Below are 18,758 nucleotides of genomic sequence, written 5' to 3'. Positions count from 1 at the left end.
ACGTGTCTTGTTCTGAGAAGCCTAATATCAATAACGAGCACTGAAAAGTGTGTTCTGAAAAGCTTATGCCTACAGAACCACTGTACTCTGTCGTCAGATCTGCACATCGCAATCTTTACTGCGTTACAGAGCGTGCAAACCTGCGATCTCCAAAATATGTGGCGGGGCTCGTATGTAGGCCGCCTTGTCGTCTACTCGTAGTTTCACTGTCCAACGACTTTCCATAGGCGTTCACCACTGCACCAGACAAACAGAGCTACAGATGCTCGTTTCCAGGTACCTGGCCGTCACGGTCCGTCCGTAGTCAACGTCGCTTGTGCCAGTCGATTTCCCCATCTGTTGCCCGTACCGTCGCTTCAGGAGTTCCCCATTCGTTTCCGCTTATACAATTTCCCTACCGCGTCATGTGCCGACAACGCCAGCAGGTGGCATTCATTCCCCTGGTGGGAAGTTGTCATAACGTTTTGGCTAATCACAACTATAAAATTATACAAATTCCCGCTTATACAGAAGCGGTAGGAAGCGACACTCATTGTTTTCTCATACACCAGATGATTATAATTAAAATGCAACTACTCACAGAGGTACAGTGTGCGTTCTAATTATCGTGTGGCACTGAAACTTCGCAGATATTCTAATGCGTTAATACGGAACCTATTCACAATGGAAAAAAAAAAATTAGTTCTAGTTTTGGCCGCCAGGTAAATCTGGCGCTGTGTATGCAAGAAAGGCATATAGAGTTGTTTTCAATTGTTACTGATTAGGACCACAAGTGCGCAGAAAAAGTCTAACAAGTGAGAAAGGCGTGTGTTGATTCCGTTATTAAGCGCCACTGTCACAGCTTTTTCAGTTAGAGCATCGGGGATTTCGAGGAGTAGCTGGCAAAATTTGGAACAATTTTTTCCAGCGAAAGTGGGTTTCGCATTAACGCGTTACCAAATTTCGCCACTATACAATAAATGCAGCTCTTACTAGATCTCCGTGAGTAGCCGCACTTTAATTACAATCAGCCGGTTCCATCCTCGAACAGGAACCTACAACTCTTGCAGATTTAACGTGGTTAACGAATTACACATTGATATGTAGATACGGCATACTCTATTTAGCAGACAACTTGTAACACGTCAGTGTACATGACGTATAGGGATGAAAATTTAAATGATGGTTCAGTGATAGTACATGGTAGGCATTGATAGTGCGTGGTAGGCAGGTAAGAAGAGCAATGTGGAATGGAAATATGCTTTCACAGAGACGACGGTGGGTGACGGGGACAGTCAATATCAGGGGATGCCACGGCTGACGAGTAAATATTGGCGGTGCTCTCGTGGCTTCTTCCCTGCGTATGTTTGCGCTGGTGCGCACGTTCGTTTGCTTGTGTGTGCGTTTGAGTGTGTGAGTGTGTGTGTGTGTGTGTGTGTGTGTGTGTGTGTGTGTGTGTGTGTGTGTGTGTGTGGGCGTGTGCTTTTGTGGGCGTGTGTTTGTGGGAGAAAAGAAAAGGAGAAAGAAAGAGAAGTTGCCACTAGTGGCGCCATGTATGCTGGCAATATAAATTCCACTCTCAAGACAGAATTCTTCTGCGCTATTGAAACAATCACAAAGATATCTCTGTTGCTTTGTACTTGTTGTGCTACAATATTTTCTATGTTTCATAACCTACATTAATCTCTGATCGGTAGTCAACGTTGAAGGAGCACTTCTCTGATACATAAATGTTAATAGGTACAAAATTGCAGCAAAATTTTATCAAACTCAACACTGAGATTGGTCTTTAGGCTAATACCACACACTAGGAACACTATTTAATAAATTTTTAAGTGTGCAAATGGATTTCATAGCCTGCACGTTGTTGTAATGTCTCAAATACTGCTAGAATATCCCTCGATAAGCTCTGTTTATACCAATAAACGGTCACCAGTCGTGGTTACCACCCTCGGACCGCTGCGAATCTGTTATCAACGATGTCAGACTCAAGAACGCCGGAGAGTTTTTCCAGTTTTTTTGTCCCTTCACACTATCAAAAATTTGTTGTTGTTGTTGCGGTCTTCAGTCCAAAGACTGGTTCGATGCAACTCTCCATGCTACTCTGCCTGTGCAGTCCTCTTGATCTCCGAATTACTAGTGCAGCCCACACCCTTTTCATTCAACTTCCTTTACCAATCTCTTCGTCTCCGATTTTTACCCTCCACGCTTCCCTGTAACGGTAAATTGGTGATCCCTTGACGTCTCAGAGTGTGTCATATTGTAGGGAAGCAGCATACTCACGCCTTATAAAATTCACATCAGTCTTTCCATTGTGTGCCAGCCAGTCCGCTGTAACTAGCTCTGACGTCATAAATATTGCGCAATACTTTAAAATGAAGTAAATAACCTGAAACGTTTCTAACATGTCAGGAGTAATACAAAATCAGTATGTGTTGGATATCAGTTCAATAACTTTAACCATTTTCGAAATTTGGATGTGTTTCTGTAAAAATCATTGGCGCAACAGAAAAGAGCTAGAAACTTAAAAAATTATATTTAGATTCTTTTTGCATAATAATTTAGTAGAAACAGTATTCTGGATCTCACAAATTAAAATTTTAGTTGAAATTCATGATTTTCTGGTTTTTGTCTTAGAAATTAAGGAAGCAAGATAGATTAAGTAGGTGAATAAATAAAGCTAGGATGTTTAAATTTAAGTAGAAGGGAGATCCGCTATAATCACAAAAATGTGAGCAGTTTCAACAGAATAACTATAAAACTATAGCTATAGCGTATCTCCAAAGAGCAAGTTCAGAGCTCGTCTACTTCCTGTAGTGTAATTAAATTAATTCTGTCGCCCAAAATATTTGACTTAGCCACATCAAACTTTTATTATGATTACTTACTTGTGTGATGATTGCACAATTAAATTGAAAGCTTCATCGGCCATCAGTAAAGGAAGCAATGATTTATTCGATAACTTAAAGTGGTGCATTACTAGCCCAGCAGCTAGTCGGCAGAGCAGATTTGATCAGGCGTTCCCTTAGCCGTCCGCACCGCGGCTTTATATATAAGAACACTGCGCGAGAAGAAAGAAGACCCCAGTTCTCTCCAGACGCTGATTAGCGCACCACCTGTGCCGGGAGTCGCGTCGTGTCGGTATCATTGCTATAAACAGCCTCGGATGCCGTAATAAGTTACTCGGGATATGCGTAACCATGAAATCGTTTTCGAGTGAAGTATTAATTTTGGGATGACGTTAATGATCTATCTTTAGTTTGCTTATGTCGTATTTTCACATGCCGCTCCAGGACAGACATTCTACCATTATTAGCGTGGCGTTTGATGAAAATTATCATCAAATTATGGCGAGCATTCACTTAAACATTTAATTTGAACAGTTATAGTGGCATCAGCGCATTGGACTCTGAACTGCTCTGGTAGTTGGATTGTGTGGTTTCTTTTTGGCATGTGATTTTCAGAATATAGTGAACATTTTAGAGAGAATGGTTTTTAATTATGAATCCCAGACAATCTCCTAATTCCTCAGAGCTATAAGCTGTAGCTATTAATGTTTTTCTCAGATGAAGTGGGCACTAGGAATTCTAATTACAGGCTTCACGTTTTGCTAATCACTTTCTGGTTGCCAATATTGTAGTTAGAGAGCCAGAGTTGAGAATGGCAAACAGCATAAATACAAAACATTTATTCTGTAGATTCACCCGCCGCCCCACAATATCAACTGTTCTCTCCTTTTAGCCAATTTTCTTGTATCCCCAGTTCCATTCAGTACCTCCTCACTTGTTACGCAAGCAATAAACATAATTTTTAGCGTTCTTTAGTAACATTCCAAAATATTCTCTTATTGTATGAGTGTTCTCGACCATGTTTCACTTCCATACATGGCTACGCTCCAGACAAATACCTTCAGAAAAGACCTCCTAACAATTTATGTTCGATGTAACCAGTTTCTCTTCTTCAGAAACACTTTTATTGACATTTTCAGTTTATATCCTGTCTACTTCAATCATCATCAGTTATTTTACTACGCAAATGGCAAAACTCATCGGCTACCCCGTCTTGTTCCCTAATGTAATTGCCCAGGTATCACCTGATTTAGTTCGATTACATTCCGTTATCCTTGTTTTGCCTTTGTTGATGTTCATCTTACAGCTTCAAGACGATGTCCATTCCGTTCAACTGTTCTCTCAAGTCCTTCTCTGTCCGTTGCTGTCTCTGACATCGACACAGCTCAAAGTTTTTATTTATTTTCTTTGGACTTATATTTCTTCTCCAAATTTTTCTTTGATTTCCTTTACTTCTTACTCAGTGTGCAGACTGAATAGCATCGGCGATAAGCCACAAGCCTGTCTTACTCTCTTCTCAAATACCGCTTCGCTTTCGTATCCCATGGTTCTTATAACTTCATTCTGGTTTCTGTACAAGCTTTATATAGCCTTTCGCTCCTTGTATTTTACCCCTGCATCTTTCAGAATTTCAAAGAATTTATTACACTCAATATTGTCTAAAGCTTTCTCTGTCTGCATAAATGTTATAAACCTAGTTTGCCTTTCTTTAACCTGTCTTCTAAGAGAAGTAGTAAGCTCAGTATTGCATCGTGTGTTCCTACATTTCTCTGAAATCCAAACTGATCTTCCTCAAGGTCAGCTTCTATGAATTTTTCCAATATGCTCTGCAGAATTCATGTTAGAACTGCGCGAACGTAGCTTATTAAGCTGATAGCTTCGTAACACTTGTCAGCATCTGCTTTCCTTGGTAAACTTGCAAATAGTGCACATTGTCAACCAAACGCCATTATCAGGTATGGAAGTAGCCACAAGATTGGCAATATTATTTTATTCAGTCGTTCATGAAACTCTCGCTAGGGGACAACACTTATCTTACAGTATTCTAATGCACTCTATCGAGACTTACAAACTTTGCATTCTTTAATTACAGTGGGTAGAACTGGCAATGCGGGGAACAAAGGAGATACCTTTTAACATAATTATGACATTCGTATTACAATATATATATATATATATATATATATATATATATATATATATATATATATATATATATGGCGTCATTGAATGACTTGTAATACGAATGTCATCATTGTGTTAAAAGATATCTTCTTTGTCTCCCGCATTGCCAGTTGCCAGTTCTACCGACTGCAATAAAGGAATGCAAAGTTATATATACGATGAGTCACTAACTATTGCCACCAAGAATAACTCCGAAATTATGATAGAAGCTGAAAATTTTGTGGGACGAACGTTGCATGGCACAACGGGGACCGTAATATGACATTGGTTTTTTGTTGCTAGGTGGCATCGCGTCAGAGATGTGAAGGTAAATTTTTTTTAATGGAATGCTATAGTTTGGTACTCATTTTCTGATAGTGGCTATAAGAGACGAATCCAATGATGTGTAACAAGTCTTTGAAGGTCAACAAAGGCCACAAAAATCAATGTCCATTTATAGAAGGTGTTCGATGTGATGACCATTGGTATAAACGCAGTCTTTTACGAATTTCGACAAGAAAAAATCCAGAGGCGTCAAGTCTGGCGAATGAGCCGCCCATGACACATCTCTTCCGCGTCCAACCCAACTATTTGAGAATTGTCTCTGCAACTCATTTCTAGCCAGCAGCGAAAAATGTGCCGGATACCCATCGTGTTGATACCACTTTCTGTTCCTTGTTACTAAAGGTATGTCTTCCAGTAACAAACCTAATGTTTCTTGCAGGAATGTGGTGTACTTCCTAGCATTAAGATTTCCTTCCATGAAATAGAGGCCTCCAGAATCCCACAGCATACATTCACCGACCACGAGTTTTGCTGCGCAACTTGCCGCAGCCAACATGGGTTTTCAGCTGCCCAATAATGCATGTTATGCAAATTAAAATTTCCATGGTTCGTTAATGTAGACTCGTCAGTAAATAAAATCAAATTAATAAATGTGTCATCCCTCTGAATCTGAAGTTGAGCCCATCGGCAGAATTCAATGCGTCACATACAATCCGTACCAGTTAATTTTTGGCATTGACTGATACGGTAAGGATGCGATGCAAAACACGAACAACACTACTCTGGCTCATGCCAGACACCCTTGCGATTTGAAGTGAACTAACACAAGGATCTCAAACCACAGTGGCAAGAGAACCAATTTCCGTTTCCTCGTTAGTAACGTTCCTTTGCCCGATATGTTTCCGATGCGTTAAAGATTCAGTTGTTCTGTACGACGTGTAGGGTGAGTACATTTAGGATATCTTTCAGCGTATAAACCTCTAGCTTTCACTGAGTTTCGTTGGAATCCTCCGTAAATGAGAAGCATAGCAACTTGTTCTTACAAGGAATACGTCATTCACATTCGCTTGATTCGACGATACTAGTCCCACCGTTCCTATCAGTACTATACTGCGAAACCGTCAAATGGTGTTTACATGTCGATGGCACGTTAGATGGATACGCTGTATTCGGCGAATATTTACTTTTTGCACGAGAGAGAACTGTCAGAGCATGTGCTTCGATAAGTGCATCAGTGATAAGGAATACCACTCAATCCATAATAAGAATTTAGCAGCACTGCATTTATACCAGTGGTATCACTTCGAAAACCTTCTGTAAACGGACATTCATGCCACCTTTTTGACCTTCGTTGACCCTCAAAGACCTTACTGTTACACATCACTGGAGTCGTCTCTCTAACCGCTATTGGAAAATAAGGATCGAACTATAGCATCCTATTAAAAAAATAAAAAGAAAACAATGTTGACCTTCACACCCCTGACGTGACCCTACCTAGCAACAAAACACCAACGTCATATTATGGCCTCCGTTGTCCCATGCAACATTTGTCCCACAAACGTTTCAGCTACTATCATACTTTCGGAGTTATTCTAGGTGGCAATAGTTAGTAATTCATTCTATATATACTCAAGAGTCCCCCGGGAGCACACAGAAATCGCAGCCATGGCTTTGTGTCGTGCAGTCATCTAGCGCAATGTTTCGTTGAATGGTTCGCACGCTGACGCTTGTTGATGGCTGAACATTGAAATCAGCAACAATTTTCGGAAGTGTTCTGTCACGTTGAACGATTCTCTTCAGTCCTCATTGGTCCCATACTTACAGGATCTTTTTCCGGCCGCAGCGATGTCGGAGATTCAAGGTACACTCGCGAAATGATCGTACGAGAAAATGCCCACTTCATCGCTACCTCGGAGATGCTGTGTTCCATCGCTTGTGCGCCGACTACAGCACTCAATTAAATCTTGATAATTTGCCATTGTAGCAGCAGTAACCGATCTACTACTGCGCGAGACATTTTTCATCTTACATAGGCGTTGCCGACCGCAGCGCCGTATTCTGCCTATTTAAATAAATCTGTATTTGAATATGCATGCCTATAGAGAGTGAGAAAGAGAGTGAGAGAGTGAGAGAGAGAGAGAGAGAGAGAGAGAGAGAGAGAAGAATGAAATTTCAGCCATTCTGATGATTCCCCTTTATAAGGAATGGAACGTATAAATCCTGTGCCGGTTGGTGAGACTCCACTAAGTTCAGCTAGTTGAGACCTTCATAACCCCATAAGAGCAAAAACTTCTATGACGCAGGTCCCCAAACCTCTACTACAAGGGGCATGGTGCAGCTTTAAGACTATATACATGGTACCACCAGTTTTCAAAATCTCACTCGACATCAGCACTTACAAAAACTTGATCGTCGTCGTTTGAATGTTTGAAATATCCCCTAAGCAGCAGAGAGCTGGTTGGTGAGTGGAGAAGTACTGTGATCACAAATAAAGTACGTCTGACACCAGTTTATTACAAACAATAAAATCTTTACAGTGAAAGATACACAAATGAGAAAATAACAGTAAGCAATTTTTTGATTAGAAAATTTGCAGTACCAGTAGCGAACAAAAATGTAACAAATCAATAACAACCAGACTGAAAAATAACTGAAGGTCAAATGACAAACGTCTCACAACGACACCAAAATAACTTCAGTTTCAAACAGCTGCAGCACAAATGAGCTATAAATCAAGGCCAGTTAAATCACAGTTACTCACAGTGAGTTCTAGCTAGTTAGACGCAAGTTAGCAACTGCAAAAATGACTTGAGGCCCAATAAAAGGTACGTTTCATCCATGAGTTAAAATGATTTAGTGTTACAAGTAGGCACAGTACAAACGGCTAATAAAAGTTAGCAAATGTAAAAATGCCTTAAAGGTCAATAAATGTATATTTTATCGCTACGTAAAAGATTTGAAGTTGCAGACAGGTTCAGCAACTAACAAAATTATTCTGACCAACTGCGTTAATGGCTCAGAGCCCAGTGGTAAAAGCCCACCGCAGTGCGGCAAGCAGTTGCAGTGAGATTACCAGGGACAGACAGATTAAGAACGTAAAGACTCTAACAAATAGCTTAACCAAATTTTAAAGTTTTCTTACAAGGAATTTTAGCATGGTTTTGAAAGAAACAAATGTGCTGAATTAACAGTCGACGGCCACTTAAGTGAGCTTTTGCATTCGCGGAACTGCCTTAGGATTTGCCCCGTAATCTGGCAAAAACAAAAGAAGTCTGTAGGTGATTATGCTACCAGTACCTAAGGCCCAGTGGACAAATAAAGCAGTAGGCGAACGCCTTAATGCGAAAAAACGCTTAAACTCAGAGGCAGCAAGCAAGTAATCACTCAATTACAGCGACAGAATGGGTAAGGCCCAGCGGGGAGCACGACAAAGTAAACAGATGATAATTAATACATAGAGGGCTAGTTCAAAATGTAACAAACAGCAATTAATACGGCTTTAATGTAATTAACCGGCCAGTTGTCTCACCAGAAAGATCTCTTTTGATGAAAGTATTACCAAATGTGTTCGGTGACTGACAAAGCACTAAAGAATGCATACAATGACTTCTCCTTCAACATGAACACACTATTAAACAGTATTAAATTTGAAGACAATGTGTATGGAATGTTTAGCAAGCACTGAAAGCACCAGCAGAACTAATCGAACAAACACTGCTTTCATGAAACTCAGGACACCGGATAACATGTGAGGCAGACAAGTATACATACCCTTAAAAGCGGGGGCCACGGACACTGTTTTAATAAAATAACAACCACCTCAAAACGTTGTAAAAAATTAGACAACAGAACAGGACACGTAGTCGGAAAAATGGTGTAACAGACAGCGCCTCTGACGCACAGTGCAAGACAGCCCGCTGCTCTATAACGTGGCGAATAGATAAAAATTTTACCAAAAAACATTTACCGCGGGCTCACCACAATTCGTGAAGAAGCGCTTGGCGTCAAATACAAACGAGCGCCTTTCGCCCATAATACCAGACTGGAGCAATGGCCAAATATGAAGAAGGCGCGATAGGAACCAGGATGCACAAAATTAATACCTCTTCTCCAGCAATATGGGCAGTAAACAGTTTTCTAAGCAGGCACGCTTGGTTCAAATGGCTCTGAACACTATAGGACTTAACAGTCGCGCAGTTCCAGACCGAAGCGCCTAGAACCGCTCGGCCACAAAGGCCGGCAGACAGGCTTCCTTTAGTGGTCAGACAAAAGATAGTCAAGTTCCACAACTGTGTGATGCTGCCGATAGCTCTTCACTGGTACGGCCGTTGCCTTCCAATAATGTTCGGCAAACGTAGAGCGCTCACGCGTCCTCAAGTAAACACGGACCGCCAACAGGAACTGCTACGTACCGGTCACTCGCCATAGCAAGAAGACCTCCGGTATACATCCCGTTCATGGCCGCTCACCAGTGCACTCTCAGAACCCAGCGTCCTTTGGTCGCACAGTAAACGGCCGCGGGCTAAACCAGCGGGAGTGCAATCGGTACCAGCAAATGTGTCATCTGCGTGCAGCACAGTGTCCCGATAATTTAAATTCTGTAATACATTATTTATTTATTTAATCGTCCGCCCCCGGTAGCTGAGTGGTCAGCGCGACGGAATGTCAATCCTAAGGGCCCGGGTTCGATTCCCGGCTGGGTCAGAGATTTTCTCCGCTCAGGGACTGGTTGTTGTGTTGTCCTAATCATCATCATTTCATCCCCATCGACAAGCAAGTCGCCGAAGTGGAGTCAAATCGAAAGACTTGCACCAGGCGAACGGTCTACCCGACGGGAGGCCCTAGTCACACGACATTATTATTATTATTATTATTATTATTTAATCGTATGGCTAGGGCCTCCCGCCGGGCAGGCCGTTCGACGGGTGCTGGTCGTTCAATTTAACGCCACTTCGGCGACCTGCAGTCGATGAGTCGATTAGGATGATAGGATGATGATGAGGACAGCCAACACCCAATATCTTGGCAGAGAAAATTCCCCGACCCAACCGGGAATCGAAACCGGGCCCAGAGGATTAACAATCCGTCACGCTGACCATTCAGCTACCGGTGGCGGACAATACGTTATTAAAAATATATAACTACGAGCCACCCGTACCATAACGTAAGACAATGTTTGTTGGTTACTTAATTCTTCCATAGACCGATAGATCGTATTCGCAATGTATGTTATGATGTGGAACGAGTCAACAGAACAAAAATAGAACGTGAAATTAAAAAAAATTACTTATATGCTTAAATTATTGATATTTAGAGTGGCTCTTTTACTTATTTTTCCTTTTCCTTTTCATTTTCTTTATATTTTTACTTATTTTTTTTTGTCTTGTATGTAAAAGTGACTAATTAGTTTGTCCAAAATATTTCCGACGTTAGTATGCAGGCCTGTAGAGAATTTCTGTTATACTGGTACGAACTTCCGATCTTTCAAGAATTATCGAGAAAGATAGTCCTGTTAATTTAAGTTAGGGAACCCCGATCCATAAAGCAACGAGTGGAATGTTCTAGTCGAAAATGAAATATAAACTTTAGTTTTACGGTGGCGTAGTAGCGATTACTGGTGAGAAAGACGTGAAATTGCAACGGAACATGGCTCTCAGCACTATGGGACTTAACATTTGAGGTCATCAATCCCCTAGAACTTAGAACTACTTAAACCTACCTAACCTAAGGACACCACACACATCCACGCCCGAGGCAGGATTCGAACCTGCGGCCGTAGCGGCGCGCAGCTCCAGACTGTAGCGCCTAGAACCGCTCGGCTACTCCGGCCGGCAGTAGTTACAAAATGTAGCAATAGAGTTCGTTGTAAGCATCATAATTTAATAGTGGTCGACTACAAATGACAAATGAATCATACAACAATGCCTAAGGTGTACGTTTGACGTAAAACGAACTATACTAATCAGTGTGCAAGGGTGTACAGGTGTGGTACTGTTAGTTACGTAAGCCCATCCACCATGGCAAGGTCATATCACATGGGATTGGTAAAATCGGTTTTTAATTTCCTGAGGCCAAAAAACTCATAAAAAGCATCAATAAAAACCAAATCTGATTGTTAATTTCAGTGTGACTGGCGCCAAACATGTTCAGTATGCTGTCCACCGTTTCCTGCAACAAGTCGAGATCGAGAAACAGCATGTTCCAGATCTGATCGAAATGTTTCCGGGGTCACGTTCAGAATGTGTTGCACAACACATTCTGCCTTCAATGCAGCTAAGTATGCAATCGGAACACGGAACACATCTTTTAGATACGCCCACAGCCAGAAGTCACACGGATTAAGATCAGGTGATCGGGACGGCCAGGCTTCAGGGAAATGGCAGCTGATAATTCTAGCATTTTCTAAATGGCACTTCTGTAGCTGCTTAACTGCATTTGCAATGTGCGGAGGTGCGCCATCTTGCATAAAAATGATCCCGATGTTGGAAAGCTGGAATGAGGTGGTTGCGCAAAAGACACTCATAGCGCTTACCAGTGACGGTACAGGTAACCGGACCGGAAGCACCTGTCTCTTCGAAAAAATATGGTCCTAAGATAAATGAAGCACACCAAAGGAACCCGCAGCCTGGTCGATGAAGGAAACGAATTGATCCAACGTCAGTGGAAGCAGTGGTCACAGCAATGCAGGAGGAGGCGAGTGATGGTGTACAAACGTGTAGTGCACGGAGAATTGCCCGAGCATTGGACATACCCGTGAGCACGATGCGTAAAATCCTACGAAACCTCTTTCTTTTCTATCGATTCAAAATTACCCGTGTGCACGAGTTGCTTCCTGTTGACCTGCCAGCAAGGGAGGCCTTTGCTTTAGAATTTCCCGCTCCCATGGAAGTGGACAGTGATCGGGCATGGAAGATTTTGTGGACAGGCAAATCGCACTTCCATCTGACAGGATATATCAAGAAACAGAACAGTCGAATATGAGCAACGGAAAATACACACGCAAATCAACCAGTACCAGCTCATCCCGAAAAGGTCACTGTGTGGTGCGGGTTTACGACATATTTTTTCGAAGAGACTTTAATCATTTTCTCCAGACCCACGGCATTCATTGGACCAAAGTCTTTTTTCAAACCCTTTAGAGTCCGTAATTTCTGCAAGGCGACGTGAGCAGAATCATCTTTTTTGTAATACAGCTTTACAAGCAGAGCGCGATCCTGCCCTGAGACAGTTATGATGAACGTCGCAGACGTGAAAGGAGGATAAGCCGTTTCCCCAGCGTGTTGATACTGTAGGTAGGCTGTTTATGTTTTCTTATTGGTAACGCCACGTAGCGCTCTATATGAAAAATCACTGGCTGTGCTGTGTGCAGTCTGTGGGTAGTTTGCATTGTTGTCTGCCATTGTAGTGTTGGGCAGCGGCAGCTGGATGTGAACAGCGCGTAGCGTTGCGCGGTTGGAGGTGAGCCGCCAGCAGTGATGGATGTGGGGAGAGAGATGGCGGAGTTTTGAAATTTGTAAGACTGTCATGAACTGCTATATATATTATGACTATTGAGGTAAATACATTGGTTGTTCTCTATCAAAATCTTTCATTTGCTAACTATGCCTATCAGTAGTTAGTGCCTTCAGTACTTTGAATCTTTTATTTAGCTAGCAGTAGTGGCGCTCGCTGTATTGCAGTAGCTTGAGTAGCGAAGATTTTTGTGAGGTAAGTGATTTGTGAAAGGTATAGTTTAATGTTACTCAGGGCCATTCTTTTGCAGGGATCTTTGATAGATTGCGTTGCGCTAAAAATATTGTGTGTCAGTTTAAGCACAGTCGTGTATAAATGTTTAAAGGGGACGTTTCAATACCAACTTCAATGGGTCGTGTGCATGACAGATGTTTTCATTTGCGTATTCTGACACATGCAGCGCCATCTATTGATCAATTTTCACACAATTTTTTTTCTGCCATATGTTTTTCCCCCTTCTCCGATAATATTCCGTTGCAATTTGACATCATTCTGAACAGTGGTGTTATTTCTACAGCTTTTTGAAAGTTTAACTTTAATTATAATCACTCTGTATTTGGCGGAACATCTAGCACAAGGTCTCACAATTACAATATGGCTACAAATAGAACTGAGCTTTTATCTGTGTATGACGTCATGCTGCGGGGTTCCATAGTCTCCATTCTAACTACCATGGTGTTGTTGAAACAATGTCACAAGGAGAATGATCCTTGACACGAGAGTTTCTTCCAATGTTGCGGGTACTTCTTACGAAAGGTATTTAACATGACGATACAAGTAGACATCAAGTGGAACCAGACAGATCAGACAATTTATTTTGATTTTATTTCAAGTTCGCTGAAACGTTGTTGAAGAGAGATTGCTGGTGGCCCTCGATTCATATGAGCGGTCAACTTCCATCCGCCTATACACATATCCGTTCGTCCCCGTCATCTATGGCCCGTGGTGCCTCACAGACGCCTCTGCGCTGGTTTTAGATAACGCTGTTACGCCATCCATGGTAAACTTTAATAAAGTCAAATGCAGACAATTTACAGACTTTCCAGTCTCGGAAATCATTCCACCCTGGCCCTCTTGGAAGGCACATAAAACGCTCCGTTTCCACATTAAGACAAGGACTGCACTGTTTTCCGCTTCCCCCATGACATTGCTTTTTATGCCCTCCACTGCTAGTGCTGCCACCTTCCGTCTGTTAGTGGCTACCGCATGCCGACGTCGAACATAGACGGTGACACATTATGTAATTCCGAAGAGCACATGCGCAGTCCAAACTTCGATGACTGAACGGACTGGCGGAATATTTCGAGACTGCATAGTAGCAGCATACTTTCGCACAGTTCACACATTTAAGTGCCTGAGAGGCAGGCTATCTCACTTAAAACCAAATGATTAAGGAGCTTAAGATTTACGAAACTAAGTAAGAACGAATGACCTGATTACAAATTACAGCAGAGTGACGGATTTCTGAATGTCTTCTGAAGCCCCGATGACTGATCTGCAGAAGTGAAACATTAGTAGGGACAGAAGCTGCTCCCGTGCTAAATTCGAATTCCAATAGCGCTAGACTGATTTGTTCTGAAGTCACTCGCAATTTCGTCGGCGAAAATGTTGGCGACGTGGAGAGAGGCCCCAATGCTTTGGAGAGACACAAAAGTGTTACTCCGGCGTCACGGCGTAGTTGACCATCGAGTAAGGCTGCAGTTCAGGGTTGGAAGTGATTGAGGGAACTCTGTCGAGACAACAGTATGTCACTGACATCCTACGTACTCGTACATTACCTCTCATGTGACATTACCGTGACGCCATTTATAAAGGACAGTGATAGCCCATAGATGGAACGTGTCTCTATGAACTGCCTGCGTGATACTGCGGTACTGCCTTGACCTGGAAGACTTCCAGATCTGTCCTCGATAGAACATGCGTATTACAAGCTCGAACGCCTGCTCCGTCCCTTTGCCAATTGCCAGGATATCGAGGGCCACCTGCAGCTGCTGAGGGCCGTCTGACCTTAGGAGAAGACACGGTGGCTTTTTGAGACTCTCCCCAATCGAATCAGCGGATGGATCCAGGCCAGAGGAGGCATCCAGGCCACAGAAGTGCAATTTCATACTAGTAAGTGAGCTAATAGTGCAAAATTATTTCTAAAATTAACTCGGGTGTGTAATCATTGAAATGACATCACATTCTCCCTCAGTCGGTGAACTTTCAATTCGTGTCCTCCCTCCTTTTGGATGCTTAACTTTTTTGGTCAGACAGCAAATTTAGCTTGCCCATGATCCTCCGCATACAGTCCCAGTGTCCTTCTGAGAATGTTTTGCACATTCACAAAATATTATTCAATTCTATTTTGGTGTGCTGGTCAGCAGCTTCTACCGCAACTATTTAAAAAAAAGTCTTAGGTTGTATTATGTTCTTTCTTAACTCAAGAACGACTAGTTTCGCTCAGATGGATCATTTTCAGGTTACGTTAATAAATCGCAAATTTTTCTGATTTTTTTAACATAACTTGATGATACTCTATCCGGTCAAAAGGCTTCGCTCTTGAGTTAATAAAAATATTTTGATACCTATGACTGTTTTTTAAATAGTTTTCACAAAATAGTTAATATTGTGGGAGAGTATATGTCAGGATATCATTTTGCGTACAGCACGTTATATTAAAAATGGCTCTGAGCACTATGGGACTCAACATCTTAGGTCATAAGTCCCCTAGAACTTAGAACTACTTAAACCTAACTAACCTAAGGACATCACACACACCCATGCCCGAGGCGGGATTCGAACCCGCGACCGTAGCAGTCCGCGGCTCCGGACTGCAGCGCCAGAACCGCTAGACCACCGCGGCCGGCACGTTATATTAGCCTTCCTTTTAGTTCTCCAAGAGGAAGCAGAATATGTCAATAACTTTGCATGTGAAAGACAAAGCAACCAGCACTCGATACACGTGCATTATATACAAAGAACAGAGAGTTACGTATCCCCATTTCCTCTTTTCGTTCTGGTATCGCGACGGTGTTAGAATATGTTATATACCTACTGGACACGACAGATTTCGTTATTTTGATATTAAATCACCAATACTCGTCAGAAACAAAAGCTTGATATTCAAAACAGTTGTCCCAAGTTCAGAGCATTGACACTTCCCAGGATCTTCGAGATCGATTGCAAAAAGCTCAATTGCTACCCGTATCATCCAATTCATCTGCGTGAAAACAAAAATTACAATATGTTACACGGCTTAGGCGCTATTTGAGATGAACAGCTGAGTTGAATCACTTGTGCTTCAAACATTAAAGTATACAGCGTCATCTGTTGGCCAAATATTACTCATAGCACACCCTTTCTCAAATAAGTGGCTGATCTTTCTTACCCTATTCAAAGTTACCAATGCATGCAGAATTCTGACTTGACCAACCTAGTGCAGCTTCTACCCGAATGTTGCATGTACCAAATACATGTAAGCTGCGAACTTAGACACTGAGCTACAGTAACAAGGCGAAAATTTTGAGTTGTAGTAACGGACGAAATTCTTGTACACGTGATATGGCTAAGGCTTTCTCCTACCTGTTATGTTTCAATGTCTCCCTGTATGTTTGTGTTTCGTAATCTAGTGTTCCGTTCATGATGAATAGGCTCAATATGGAACGGAAGACAGGAATAGGCCATTATTGCATAGCCTTTAAGTTGCAAATAATGGTTAGGCACTACCAAGTACCAGTCTGGTATTCCCATACGTTTGTTTATTGTTTTTAGGTTATCAGTTTTGTGGCTGGTTCGACTTCCTCTCTTGTGCCAACGAGCTCACTTCAGTGTACCACCTTACCAACGTCCCGGATTATTGGTTGAATATATTTCAGTCCCTGCAACCCAGCTGCCTCTAGTAGCCCTACCATGAATGTTATTCCCAGATGTCTTTGCACGCATTCTATCATCCTGCCCCTTCTTCCCGTCAGTGTTCTTCAAATGTGCGTGTGAATTCCCAAGGGATCAAACTGCTTAGGTCTCTGGTCCCTAGACTTACAGAATACTTAAACTAACTTATGCTAAGAACAACACACACACCCATGCCCGAGGGAGAATTCGAACCTCTGGCGGGAGGGGCCGCGCAGTCCGTGACATGATGCCTCAAACCGCGCGGCATCCCCGTGCGGCGTTAGTGTTCTTCTCCTCGCCGATTCTCTGTTCTTAACCATATCGGTTCATTTACCAAGTGGTAGCACCACTTCTCTAACACTTCGAGTCTCTTCTTTTACGGTTTTCTCACTGTCCACCATTGATTTCCAAGTCACAGTAATTTGATACTTGAATTAAAGCCCATGTTTGAAGCAGGTAGTATCTTTTTAACAATGAATGTTGTCTTTGCCTGTCGTAGTCTGCTCCTTGAATTTCCTTTGCTTCGTCCATTACATGGTCGCAGAATTCCTTCACATCGTCTCCTGTGCGGCCGCGAATTTCAATGTTATATTTGTCACTAATCTCATTTCTGATTCTGATTGCTATTTACGTCTTTCTTCGGTTTACTCTGAGTCCATAATTGCGCTCATTGGACTATTATTTCCATGTAACAGGTCCTATAATTCCTCGTAACTATCACTGAGGGTAGTAGTGATATTAGCAGATTTTCTTCAGTAATATATTTTGTCCCTGAATTTTAATCCCTTCCGTAAACCTTACTTTTATTTCCATTGTTGGATGTGAGACAAACAGGTGGAATGGCTGGGCAGAAAGCTCGTTCTTCCCCTACGCCCTTTTAAATGCAAGCGTTTATCATCTTCCATTCTACGAGGGTGCTCCGAATTTTGTATGTGAAAACTCTCAAGAGATCTGAAGATGGTCATTATAGACCGAAACCGGTAGTCTAATGACATAAAAATTTGTGACCACAGGCTAGACGTAAAGGAAATTAATTATATTTTTGGGTTACTGTTCAATTCACAATCATGTCGTAACTTATGAAACTCTCAAAGTTTTTTAAGTAAAATAAACGTTATTAACATTCTACATCTTGAATCCTCGTATTTATTTCTCAACCAAAAAAAAAAAAAAAGTTCAAATGGCTCTGAGCACTAAGGGACTTAACATCTGAGGTCATTCCCTAGAACTTAGAGCTACTTAAACCTAACTAACCTAAGGATATCACACACATCCATGCCCGAGGCATGATTCAAACCTTCGACCGTAGCGGTCGCGCGGTTCCAGATTGTAGCGCCTAGAACCGCTCGGCCACCCCCCGGCGACATTTCTCGACATAGTCATCCTGATGCTGATGGGATTTCTCTCAACGAGAGATCAGTTTATTTATACCGGCACTGTAGACTGTATGACGGAGCCAGGATCTCACCTCTGCTTGTACCGCGATATCACTGTCAAAGTGAAGTCCCCGAAGGTCTTTAAGTTTTGTAAACAGACGAAAATCGGAAGGACCCAAATCGGAACTGTATGGAGGATGATCGATGACAGTGAACCCAAGGCATCACAGCGCACGTTTGTGGTCTGTCGTTATGTTCAAAGAGATGATGTTGCGTATCTGTGACGAACTCTTCGAATCCGAAACTCTATTATTGCACAGGATTAGAGTCTTCATTCATTCCCGAGAACAAGAAAGAAAGAAACAAGCAATCCACAACGCAAAACAAACTGGAGTACACAAAGCGCAATGTACCGAGCGAGGTGGCGCAGTGGTTAGCACACTGGACTCGCATTCCGGAGGACGACGGTTCAATCCCGTCTCCGGCCATCCTGATTTAGGTTTTCCGTGATTTCGCTAAATCGTTTCAGGCAAATGCCGGGATGGTTCCTTTGAAAGGGCACGGACGATTTCCTTCCCAATCCTTCCCCAACCCGAGCTTGCGCTCCGTCTCTAATGACCTCGTTGTCGACGGGACGTTAAACACTAACCACCACCACCACCACCAACATAGTATCAGAAATGCCTCTTTGAGGCAGAGAGTTGCAAATATGTAGACACGA

At 42.3% G+C, this 18,758-nt stretch overlaps 1 non-coding gene across 1 annotated transcript; it reads left to right on the top strand.

Annotated features, from left to right (window-relative positions):
- The first annotated feature begins 18,452 nt into the window (after positions 1-18,452).
- Trnaa-cgc (transfer RNA alanine (anticodon CGC)) lies at positions 18,453-18,525 on the top strand. The gene has a single exon. It is a non-coding gene; the product is annotated as a tRNA-Ala (tRNA).
- The last annotated feature ends 233 nt before the right edge of the window (positions 18,526-18,758 follow it).

This window comes from Schistocerca nitens, chromosome 2 (assembly GCF_023898315.1).
Source record: "Schistocerca nitens isolate TAMUIC-IGC-003100 chromosome 2, iqSchNite1.1, whole genome shotgun sequence".
In the NCBI taxonomy this organism is placed as follows: domain Eukaryota; kingdom Metazoa; phylum Arthropoda; class Insecta; order Orthoptera; family Acrididae; genus Schistocerca; species Schistocerca nitens.
This window is presented reverse-complemented; position numbering and strand designations above follow the sequence as displayed.